Source organism: Spermophilus citellus, assembly GCF_964194105.1.
Source record: "Spermophilus citellus genome assembly, chromosome: 4".
Taxonomy (NCBI): Eukaryota; Metazoa; Chordata; class Mammalia; order Rodentia; family Sciuridae; genus Spermophilus; species Spermophilus citellus.
This window is the reverse complement of record NC_138185.1, coordinates 214,231,562-214,242,237: the sequence shown is the minus strand read 5'-3', so window position 1 is coordinate 214,242,237 and position 10,676 is coordinate 214,231,562.

Here is a 10,676-nt window from a genome sequence, read left to right as displayed (position 1 = left end):
AACTACAATAATAGCATGTGGTTAACAACTCTAACCATATTTTAATAAAGCTTAATAAGAAAGCTTAAAAAAAAGAAAATGACAACCAAACCCACAATGAAACACCACTTCACATAGCGAACATGGAAGATGGGAGTGTGATATTACGAAATATATATTTGATCTTCATCCCAGTTTCCTGGCAAACAACTCCAAAAATTCTTGAACTCCTCCAAGTGTTAAGTGTCTTTTTGTGTGCTGATGAGTTGATTGATAGCTGAAGTGCCAAAAAGATGTTCTTCCTGGAGCTTGGGGACAGCTTAACTTGGAGCTTCTTCATGGAGGCTGTGATATACCTGGTCCCGTGCACCTCTTCATCTAAGTCCTTGGTCATACCCCTAAAATGAACCAGTAAATGTGTTTCCCCGAGTTCTAAGAGCCAGTCTACAAATTAATGGAATCTGAGGCAGCCTTGTGGAACCCTGATTTGTAGCTGGTTATTTGAAACACAGGTCAAATTACCTGGGGCTTGCACTGGTGTCTGGGTGGGAGGCAGTCTTGGGGACTGAGCCCACAACCTGTGGGATCTGATACTATGTCCAGGTGAGTAGTGTCCAAACTGAACTGTAATAGAGGAGACCCGGCTGGAGGCCACCTCAGAATTAATCGTGTGCTTTTTGCTGGGGGGAAATCCCACCCACTCTGAGGTCCCAAAGTCTCCGGTGTGGGCTGTTGTGCTGTGACAGCCGAGGAGGAAGAACTGCTTTTCCTACAGAGCGGGGAACGGGAAGCCTCTCTCATATAGTGCTGGGCAGAATGTGAAATGGTGCTGCTCTTTGGGAAGACTGTTTGCTAAGTCCTCCAAAGGTTAAACGTAGAGTCACCGTGAGACCCTGCTAGCCTACTCCTGAGTATGTGCCTAACCAACATGATGCTGCATGTTTACACAAAAGCTTGTATACAATTGTACAGGGCAACGTGGAGACAGGGACTGCATAGGGACAGAGAGCAGTGTACCTGTGTGCCTGGACTCTTGCCTGAGAGTAGCCACCAGGAGACTTGGTGTGTGCCACCCTCAGCCAGTGTGGGATTTGCATCAGTGAGGTCAGGGTGCCCTGTATGTGTTCCCCCTGAACAGCTGCAGGAGCTTATCTTTAGCACAGGGCGAAATGCTGGAGGCGACCCTAAAGCCGACTGACAGTCCCACTCCTGCAAGTCACCAATGCAAAGAGCTTCCGTATTTAACCTGGGAACCAGCCTGAGACTGGTCAGAGCTGTCCCTCCCTTCCTAAATGCAAGCCCCGGCAAAAGTCTTCCCTGATTCAATTGCCTTTCCATTGCCATCAGGTCAAAAGCCCCCTCCGTGCCCAGCATCAGTATCACCAAAAAAAATGGAAACAACCCAGTATCTGAGGAATGGAGGAGCCCATGCGGTATCCATACAATGGGATATTTTATTATTTGGCCATAAAATAGAATCAAGTTCTGATGCATGCTACAACATGGAGGAACCTTGAAAACATTAAGTCAAAGAAGCCGGTGGGAAAAAATCCATTTTATACGTTTGGAATATGCAAATCCATAGTAACAAAAAATCCTAGGCCTAGGGGGTTGGGGGGAAGGGAGCAACTGTTAATGACTATGGGATTTTCTTTGGGGGTTGACTGAATGCTCTAACTTTGATGTTGTGGTGATGGTTGCACAACTCTGTGAACGTACTGACAACTTTTTTGTTTGTTTTTTGGTCCTGGGGACTGTATACTGACAACTTTTGAATTGTCCACTTCACATGGGGAACTGTACGCTATGTGATTTATATCTCAATAAACTTTTCTCAATCACACAATTCAAGCCTAGTACCCAATCGTTGTAGGAGGCGGGTGACCTCTCAGCAAGACCATTCCATTCAGTAAATGCTCCTTCATTCAAAAGCTGGATGGCGTGCCAACCACGTGCCTGTGACATGAGGAAGTTAAAGGGACAGAGACCCAGTCTGTCTGCAGAAGTAAACATATCCCCAAAGCCTCCAGCAGGGGAGAGATCGTGGGCACTTGTTCCAGGAAAAACACAAAGGATAAGAAAAATGACTAAAGGAAAATGCTAGAAACCTCACCTTGCTCCTTCCCAGGGGGCTCTCAGAAGACAAGCCCACTGAGCAGCTCTAGGGACTGGAGCTAAGGCCTCACTAGCATCCTGGGGTGGCAGGGAGATGAAGCAAGCCCATGGGTCCCGGGTCCACGGCTGGGGTGATTGAGGGGGTCATAGACAGAGGGGATGCCCTGTAGGATGTTCGAGGGACAGCCCTGGTCTGTGTACCCAGGATGGAAAGTGCTGTAGGAGAGCTTCGTCCTGCTTCCCTATCTTTCCAGATGGTGCTCTCAGGCTCTGTGTGCGGGCAGATGCCTCCTGGGCCTGTCCACACGCACAGGTGTCCACACAGCCCTGTGTGAGGTTGATGGCTAAGGAGGAGGTGACAGAGCTGCAGCCCAGTCTCCTGAGCTGGCTTTCTCCTGTCCTCAGGTTAACACGAGGCAGGCCTGACAAGGCTGAGGTGGAGGAGCTTGGACGACCCCTGGCAGAAAGGTGGCCATCCCTGGGCTGCTGGCACTGTGCGGGGGACAGTGGACTGTTGGGCCCGCCCTGCCCCAGCTTGCTTCCCACCATCTCGAGGCCTCTTCCTCCGTCCCCAGGGCTCCCAGGAATCCTGATCCCCAGGCAGAGCTTCCCCCCACAGGAAAACAGCAGCTTCCGGAGAGTCCATTCTAAGGTCGCAGAGATGGGAGGGCCAGTCCCTCTGGAGTTCCTCATGGCCACTGTAGGCCTGAATGTAAGAGCTATGTGGGGGGGGGGGGGGCAGGGGTACTTTAAGCTCCATCTTTCATTGAAAGAAGGTTTTTAGCCCTAGTTAAAACACTGAGAGATGAAGGACAGTTTTCTAAGTGAGAGAAGCACCCCGAGGCTTTGTAATCAAACCTGAAAAACCTGACTTCTGTCTTCCCTAAAGTAACCTCCCTTTCCACTACAGGATAGAAAACCCCGCATTTCTTGAGTAAAATGCTCAGAAAGTAGCAAAAGGAAAGAAGTCTGACTTGCAAGGAAGCCTGCAGCTGTTCATGTTCCCATGACCCTCTAACTCCTGCAAGCAGCTAAGCTGCAGGATGCCCCCGCCTGACCCGGTGGTGTGACTCACTTCCCGCTGCCAACTTGTGACTTGGTCTGAAGGAAAACCTTGCTGCAGTGGCTGAACCTCACCTGCTCTTCTCCACCCTGGGCCCATGCCTTAGCCTGATACCATCCCTCTATAGGGGCGCCTGTACCCTCTTCTGCCCAATTGGTCCTTGTTTCTACTATAGGAATCCTCCTCCATCAGTCCAGTCTGCTACAAGCCACAAAACTTTATCCCCAGCTGATTCAGGTGAAAAGACGTAATCACAGGGGCTCACAGTCTCTGGGAGGAGGGGGCCCATACTGAGAGGCCCAGTAGCAGGCAACAGAGGCAGGACTTGCCTTCAGGACTGGCAAGGAGACAAAGTGCTGCCACCCCAGCTGGGCAGGAACACACAGGTGCACGGCCTGCCCCCCATGCAGCTTCCAAAACAACTGTGACATGGGACATCTCTAGAGTAGAATGGCTGCCCCACTCCTACACCTGGTCTCTGAGGGCGTGGGCCTGGTCACACTGAGGCTATGTGTTCTCGGGGGAGTCGGACACAGCAAGCACCTGGCACTTTCAGCTTCTGCAGGAGGAGGCTTCTGTCTCATGAGGTGGGGGACTCTCACACGCAGGAAAGATCGAGATCCCAGGAGGCTATAAAGCATAACAAATGGCCACTCAGCTTCCTGTAATAGGGCCACCTCACGCTGTGCCTTCTACTACCTGCTTCCCCTGGCCAGCCAGTCACCCAGTCTGCACACAGTACTTAGGACTGTATTTCCTCTGGGCCTTGGACTGCAGCAAAAGAGAGGCTGTCCCAGGTAGACACGCCTTTCAAAAGACATTTGGGTCGGGTGAGGGCCAATGTCATGCCCTCAGCAAGAAACATTCAAACCAACTCCTTCCCCTGGAGCTCATCAGAAAATAATGTCCCAGAATAGACAGTGCTGTCAGCTTCTTTCTGCTGACCACAGACTATTCTGGGCAGTTTTTGAAAATGAAACTGATTTATTAAAAGCCCATCACAGGAGGCAACAGGGCCCCATGTTGACTACTGCTATTCGGTGGGGAGTCTGGGGCTGTGATCCAAAGTCTTGAGTGTGAGTCCCCAGAGGTTGCAGAGAGGCCTGAGCTCAGTTCTGTTGTTCCCCTTGCCCCACTGCCTGGCCACACAACCTGGTCAAGTCACTTGGGTCTTTGGCCTCTGTAAAACAAAGCTGGGGTTTTGTTTTGTTCCCAACATGGGGGCGGAGGTGTCTCCGTGGGGAAGTCAAAGGTGATTGATCAACCAGTAGAGGTTGACTCAGTGTCCTTAATCAATGTTTGGATTAAAACAAAGCAAAATAAACCTATCCTCCGCTTTCACCCAATGAGAGCTGCCCCAGATACATCCACCCTGCCTCTCGGGTGGGTGAGAGCTCCTTGTTCTGGACATTTTTATTTCTCTCTGAAGGAAAGACGGGGTCTGATTCATCGCGTCGCTCGCTGTTCCCAGGGTGAAAAAAAAAAAAAAAAAAAAAAAAAAACGCTGGGAGAAAGCGAAGACCCGCTCCCGGCCCGGCTGGCCTCCCTGGCCGCCACCAGCCGCCACTCCGCCCCGGCGCCGACCGGCGGAGGATTCGCCAATGGTGTGCCGAGGAACTCCATGACCTCATCAGCAGGCTCTCCCATTGGCTGTGCGCTGGGTCCGCCCACTCCATTGAAGCTGGGAAGCTGCGGAGCGGGCACGGGGGCTGGAGGCAGATGGGCACCTGGAGCAGGTCTGCAGGTCTTGAAGGCGTCTCTTCATCAACGGACCCCGTAGGGGGAATTTTGCTTTCTGACAAAGAACGGAGACTGCCTTTCAGCCAGCTAAAGTGCTGGTTCCCTGCGCTGACCTGTGACTGTTGTGCTACTGGGAAACAGCCGGCGCCTTCATTCCCCCCCCCTTTCCTTTCTTTAATATCTGGCAGATCACACTTAACTACCCACTTATTTTAATGTTGTATTTCAACGACTTTTCTCCTGCTTCTCAGTGGGCGGATTTTTCACGCTGGACCTTACTGTGGGCTGATAATCACCAACTCCTCACTTTAACCTGGGAACTAATTGACTCCAGAGAAGGATTATGACTTTCACAAGGTCACACAGTAAGCAAGTTGGTTACAGAGATAAAAATCAAATCCAGGTCTCAGACACACGTACACACGGTGTGCTGCCCAGAGGTCAGACGAGGAATGGTGCTTGGTGGGAGAACCCACATAACAATAATGGATAACCTCAGTCTCCTCACATCCTATCAGCTCTCACCCTGATAGGAGAGAAACTAGGGCAGGAGCCCAGGGCAATCTAGACTAGCACCCTCATTGTACCAATGAGGAGACTGGCAGATACCTCATTGGTGAGCAGTGCTTGACCTAAACTTCCTTATCAAATGATGATCCCCCAAAACACACACACACACACACACACACACACACACACACAAGGAATGAGACACCTTCCTAGTCTCCAGGAAAAGGTCTAAACAATCCAAAGCTCTGTGCTTTGTGGGGTCATATATATCTCCATTGCAACTGTTTTGAACAACTGTTTGCAGGAAAAGTGACCAAGCTGTGGGGTTATTCTCATCTGATAGTCAGGGTGATCTGGGGCTGGATGTGTCTGAACAGTGAGACTCTATTTTAAGTCCAGGGTTTTTTTTTTTTTTGTTGTTGTTGTTTTGTTTTGTTTTTTAAGAACTCAGGACCACTCTATTAAATGGTGAGAACTGGTGAGACCAGACCTGAATCCTTTTTCAAGGCTTAGGGGTTGCCTCTTCTAGGAAGATTTCTGTCTTAGTGCTCCTCTTGGGTAACTGCAGAGCTGTTGCTCACTTTGTCCCTTTCCCCTACAGGCAGGGAGTGGCTTGAGGGATGGAGGCATACTCCATACAGTCTTGGTCTACAGAGCCTGAATCTGCACATAGTAGATGATCAAGATGAACTGTGGAAACCTTGCATGCTAGTGGCCATGTGCAGGGGGAGATCTTGAAATTCCTAACAGAAGCAGCTTCCGGATCAGTGAGACTCCCGAGGGACAACCTGGCCCCTGTGTTTCCCTGGTTCCTGAGTTCGCTTTAAAACTCCTGATGTGTGAACCAACATCATTTTTGTGTGTGTGCACACTCATACTGGCGATCAAACCCAGGGCTTTGTGCGTGCCAAGCACACACTCCACCACTAAGCCATACCCCCAGCCCAGCTGAGTCATTTCAATCAAACACTCCATGTATTTTCTTCCATGTCTGGGCTGCTAGGAAACTCAGAGATAAGTCTGGGGTCCCTCTCAGGAGCAGTCTCCTCCTTTTTGGCAGTACAACCTTCTTCCCCACATCTGAATAGTTTTTGACCTCTACTTTGATGTTCCTTTACACACATGGGTAGGTGTTTTGTCATAAGCTCACTCTCTGCTTTCTGGGAGAAGGTAGACCAGGAAAGTGTCCTCAGAATGCTGAGTATGAGAGAAACACTCACAAAGCTTCCAGAATCAATTTGATTGCTATGGAATCCAAAGCCAAAGGAAGATTGGCCTGAATGGAGAAGAGAGAGAAAACCTCACAGAGCTGGTCCAGCCTCATCCTGGGAGGGAACACAGACTGCAACACTTGGACACTCTCCCCACTGGAGAGCTGGGCTTAGCAAGGGACAGGATGGCAACCTTCTGATGCTTTCTCCTCTCTGGTTACAAGTTTGTACCCACTAAGCACAAATGATTTGGGCTTTGCATGTATCATGATGCTGGAAGCAGGGTCTCCTGGATCTGAAAACTGAGGGTGGTTTTCAGTGTAAATGGGGGTTGGTGTGGGCTTCAAGCGGTGTAGACATAGTACGCTGGAGCACCAATACACTTCTAGACTTTCAAAGCTAAAGACCACCCTCCAATCAGGGTTCCCACATGTGGGTCATGCCATGCTGGGGTCCTTTCTGAGTGGCCACAGCTTTCTGCATCTAGCTACCCCTGGCAGTTGACAATAGGTGGTAAATTCAGAATACCAGCTCTGGTGCCTGCAGTGACGTCACCCTACAAGTTCCCCACTGGTTTGTCCCAGCTTTCAGTGGCCCTTGTGAAGAAAGTCAGGGAAACCCTGGGGTATTGTAAGGGGAGGGACACAGAACCATCTTGAATTCATCCTCAGAAACCTTGCTCAAAACAGTGGCACCCATGTGGCTTTTATGAACAGCAGCCTTGTTCATGGAAGCACACGTGGCATTGGGGTTTGATAAAGCTGCAGGATGGGCTACCACAGCAGGGAGTATTACACACCAAAGGACAGGAGGAGCGGCTGTGTGCACCAACAGGACACACTCAGGAACAGAATGAGCAAAAAAGCAAGCGACAGAACCTGACACCATTTCAGGAAGCTCAAAAGCAAACGAAACCAAGCAGTGCCTTGCATGGGGTTCCATGTGACATGCGTATTACAAGAGGCTGTAAGCACGGTTAATGATAGAACTGGTTTAAAAACAAAGCAAGGGTACAGTAACAAGTAGCCGATTCTGGGGTAATCAGAAGTTTATTGGTGTTCACCTTATTGTTTTAATAATTAATTATATATATTTCTGTATGCATCAAATATTACATAATTAAAACCCAGCCAAAGCAAGGTGGCCTCATTACTCACACCCCAGGCCTGCAAGCTCTGGTACGGTTTCCAGGCTCCCTGCAGAGATGCTGCAGTAGGCCCACAGCACCAGCTGCTGAGGGGTCACACTTCTCAGGGCAACAAAGCGGCTCTCTGGCTTCGGCAGTCAGATGACAGGGCTGTGGCCCCAGCAGGGCACCGTGGAGGGTGAAAAGTAGCTGCTTTCTCTGCCAGTACACCGAAGCCCCTCGTCTCTTCCCATTTCCAGGTTTTCAACTCCCCCGTAAGCCCAAAGCAGTGAGTGGATTCCCACTTCCCTGTGGGGTATCCCCTAGGATGCTCAGACCTGAGCGCCTGTCCCACTGGCCCATTGCCTGCCTCTACTCATTCACCCTCCAGATGTTTACTGAGCACTTACTATGTGCCAGGCGCTGTCCCCCAGGCTGGGGATGCAGCAGTGAACAAGACCACACAAAAACCCTGCCCTCAGGGAGAGTCTGTTCGTGTGTGTGTGTGTGTGTGTGTGTGTGTGTGTGTGTGAGAGAATCCATACAGCACAGGTGGTGACAAGAAACCCATGACAGAGCAGGGGCATGTTGTCAGGGTACAGTGTGGAAGGAGTTTAGATAGGATGGTCAGGGGAGGTCTGAGGACATGACTTTGGGGCAGCGACCTCAAGAAGGGAGGAGGGACCGTGTGGGTATCTGGGGGAAGAGTCTTCCAGGCCCAGAGAAGGGCAGAGGCTGTGTCTCCTCCCCATGAGCTCCCTCTACTCCACCCCAGCCACAGTCTTCCTCTTTCTCTCTAGCCCTCTGCCCTCTGCTTACTTCCTATTCTCGCTGTGTCCAGGCTCTGGAAAGATGAGGCTGAGGGGGTTGGGAGGTTTCTAGACCACATCGACTAGCCATTAGCATTGACCTTTGGCCTGGACCTACAGCCCATCTCCACTGCTGCTGGCAACCCATCCTTCCCCACGGATCTCTCCTGAAGTCTCCTCTATTTGGCCTCTTTCCTGCCAGGTGCAGCTGGGCCTCAGCAGTGGATTTGGCCTCTAGGTTGGGATTTTTGCTTCCTGGTCAAACCTGTAATACCTGAATTCCTGGAGAATAAGATGCTGGCTTAATTACTATTATTAATATGAATGGCTTCCTACTCCTGAATTTACCTGAGTGCCACCTGCAGGAAATTATTACCTGAAAAACCATTCTGAGGTTTCTCTTCACAGATCACTAGTCTCTCTCAAAGGTTGTTGTGGCAGCTGTCAGAGTAGTACTGGTGGTGGGCAAGGACCAAAACATTGCAGAGGTGGAAATTAATTTAGAGATCACAGGGTCCACCTCTTAGGCTCCACATAGCAAAGGTCCAGAAGGTTCTTTTTCTATGTTGGGTCAGACTGACAATGTTTGTCAGCTTCTGCTTCCAAGCCTATACCCAACAACCTGGGCACTTAAGTAAATGTGTAGAAGTGAGATGGAAGCCTGGAATGTGGTCATATCTTAGTGCATTTTTCATAACTATAATGAAAAACCAGAGGCAGGCTACCTTTATAAAGAAAAGAGGTTTATTTAGCTTACAGTTCTGAAGATTCAAAAGCATGACACCCACATCAGCCCGGCTGTGGTGAGAACCTCGTGGTGTACGACATGAGCATGTGTGAGAGGGAAAGATGGCTAGACAGGAAGCCAGAGAGCTTCAGGGGTGGGATAGTTCTGAAAACAATTTTCTCACACTCACAAAAGCTCAGGGTCCCAGAGAACTATCTTAATCCCTGCAGGAGGCCACCGAGCAATGACCTAAGGACTCCCACCACTCTCCACCTCTTAAAGGCCTCCTCCCCTCTCAGCATGCCACACCAGGGACCAAGTTCCCGACACATGAACCTGAGGCAGGTACATTTAAACCACATCTGAACCACAGCAAGTCGCATGTATTTGTTGTCTTAAATACTAAAGAAAGGCACCTGGAGGCTGAGTCTAGACCTTGGCACTCTTGGCCTCATTCACTCATCATGCCAGTCTCTGCACCAGGTGCAGGGGACACAGCTGCAGAATGGCCACTCACATTTATTGCACTCTGTCAGTGTCTTAGCACGCTTCTGCTGCTGTAGCTGAGAGACAGAGGATCGAGGAGTCACTGCCCAGGCAGCACGTGCCCTCATGGGGACAACTTAGCGACGGAGGAGAGGGGGACACTGATGATCTCCCTTGCACTGTGGCAACTGAGGCAGTGTAGGCCTTGGCCCCTGCTGCCTGTCCTTAGGAGTGCCACCACAGAGGGAAACAGGCAGTGCTGTGGGTTAACAGCAGACGTCAGATGGTGAGCAAGCCTCTCGGTGACCTCTGACCCAAGAAGACTGCACAGGAACTTCTCTCCTGGGCCAGAGACGGAGAACATTCCAGGCCAACATCTGGTGAGATGCTCTTCTAAGCTGGAGTCAGGAGGGGAGTGCTTCCCATGGAGATGCCCTGCTCTTCCCTTCCTTCCGGTGCTCTCTTGGTGGAAGCAAAGGGAGAGGGCACCAAACGGTCTCCTGTGGAAACTCAGCCATTCCATTTCCCTGAACCCTGGGCTGTCCTTAGTGTCTGAGGCCATCAGTTCAACTTTCATCATCTCAGAGGAACTGAAAGTTGTGCTGGTCACATCAGAAAACATCTTCTGATCCTCCCTCCTCCCATCCCTTTTCTAACAAGGTTCCTCATTGGAAAAACATGGTCCCCAGAATCTGTTCTTCATGAGCCCCGGGTCTATGGAGGGCCTGAGAAAGGAACCCATAGGTGGAGGGGATGGTGATGATGACCTCAGGGCTCCTCAGGCATGGAGGTGACAGCTTCATCCCCAGATACAGTGTTTAGAGTCCAATACCTTCACTTCCTCGGTCCAACCAGCACCATCTGTCTCCTGGCAGTATTCTCAATACTGCAACCACAGTACTGCTCCTGT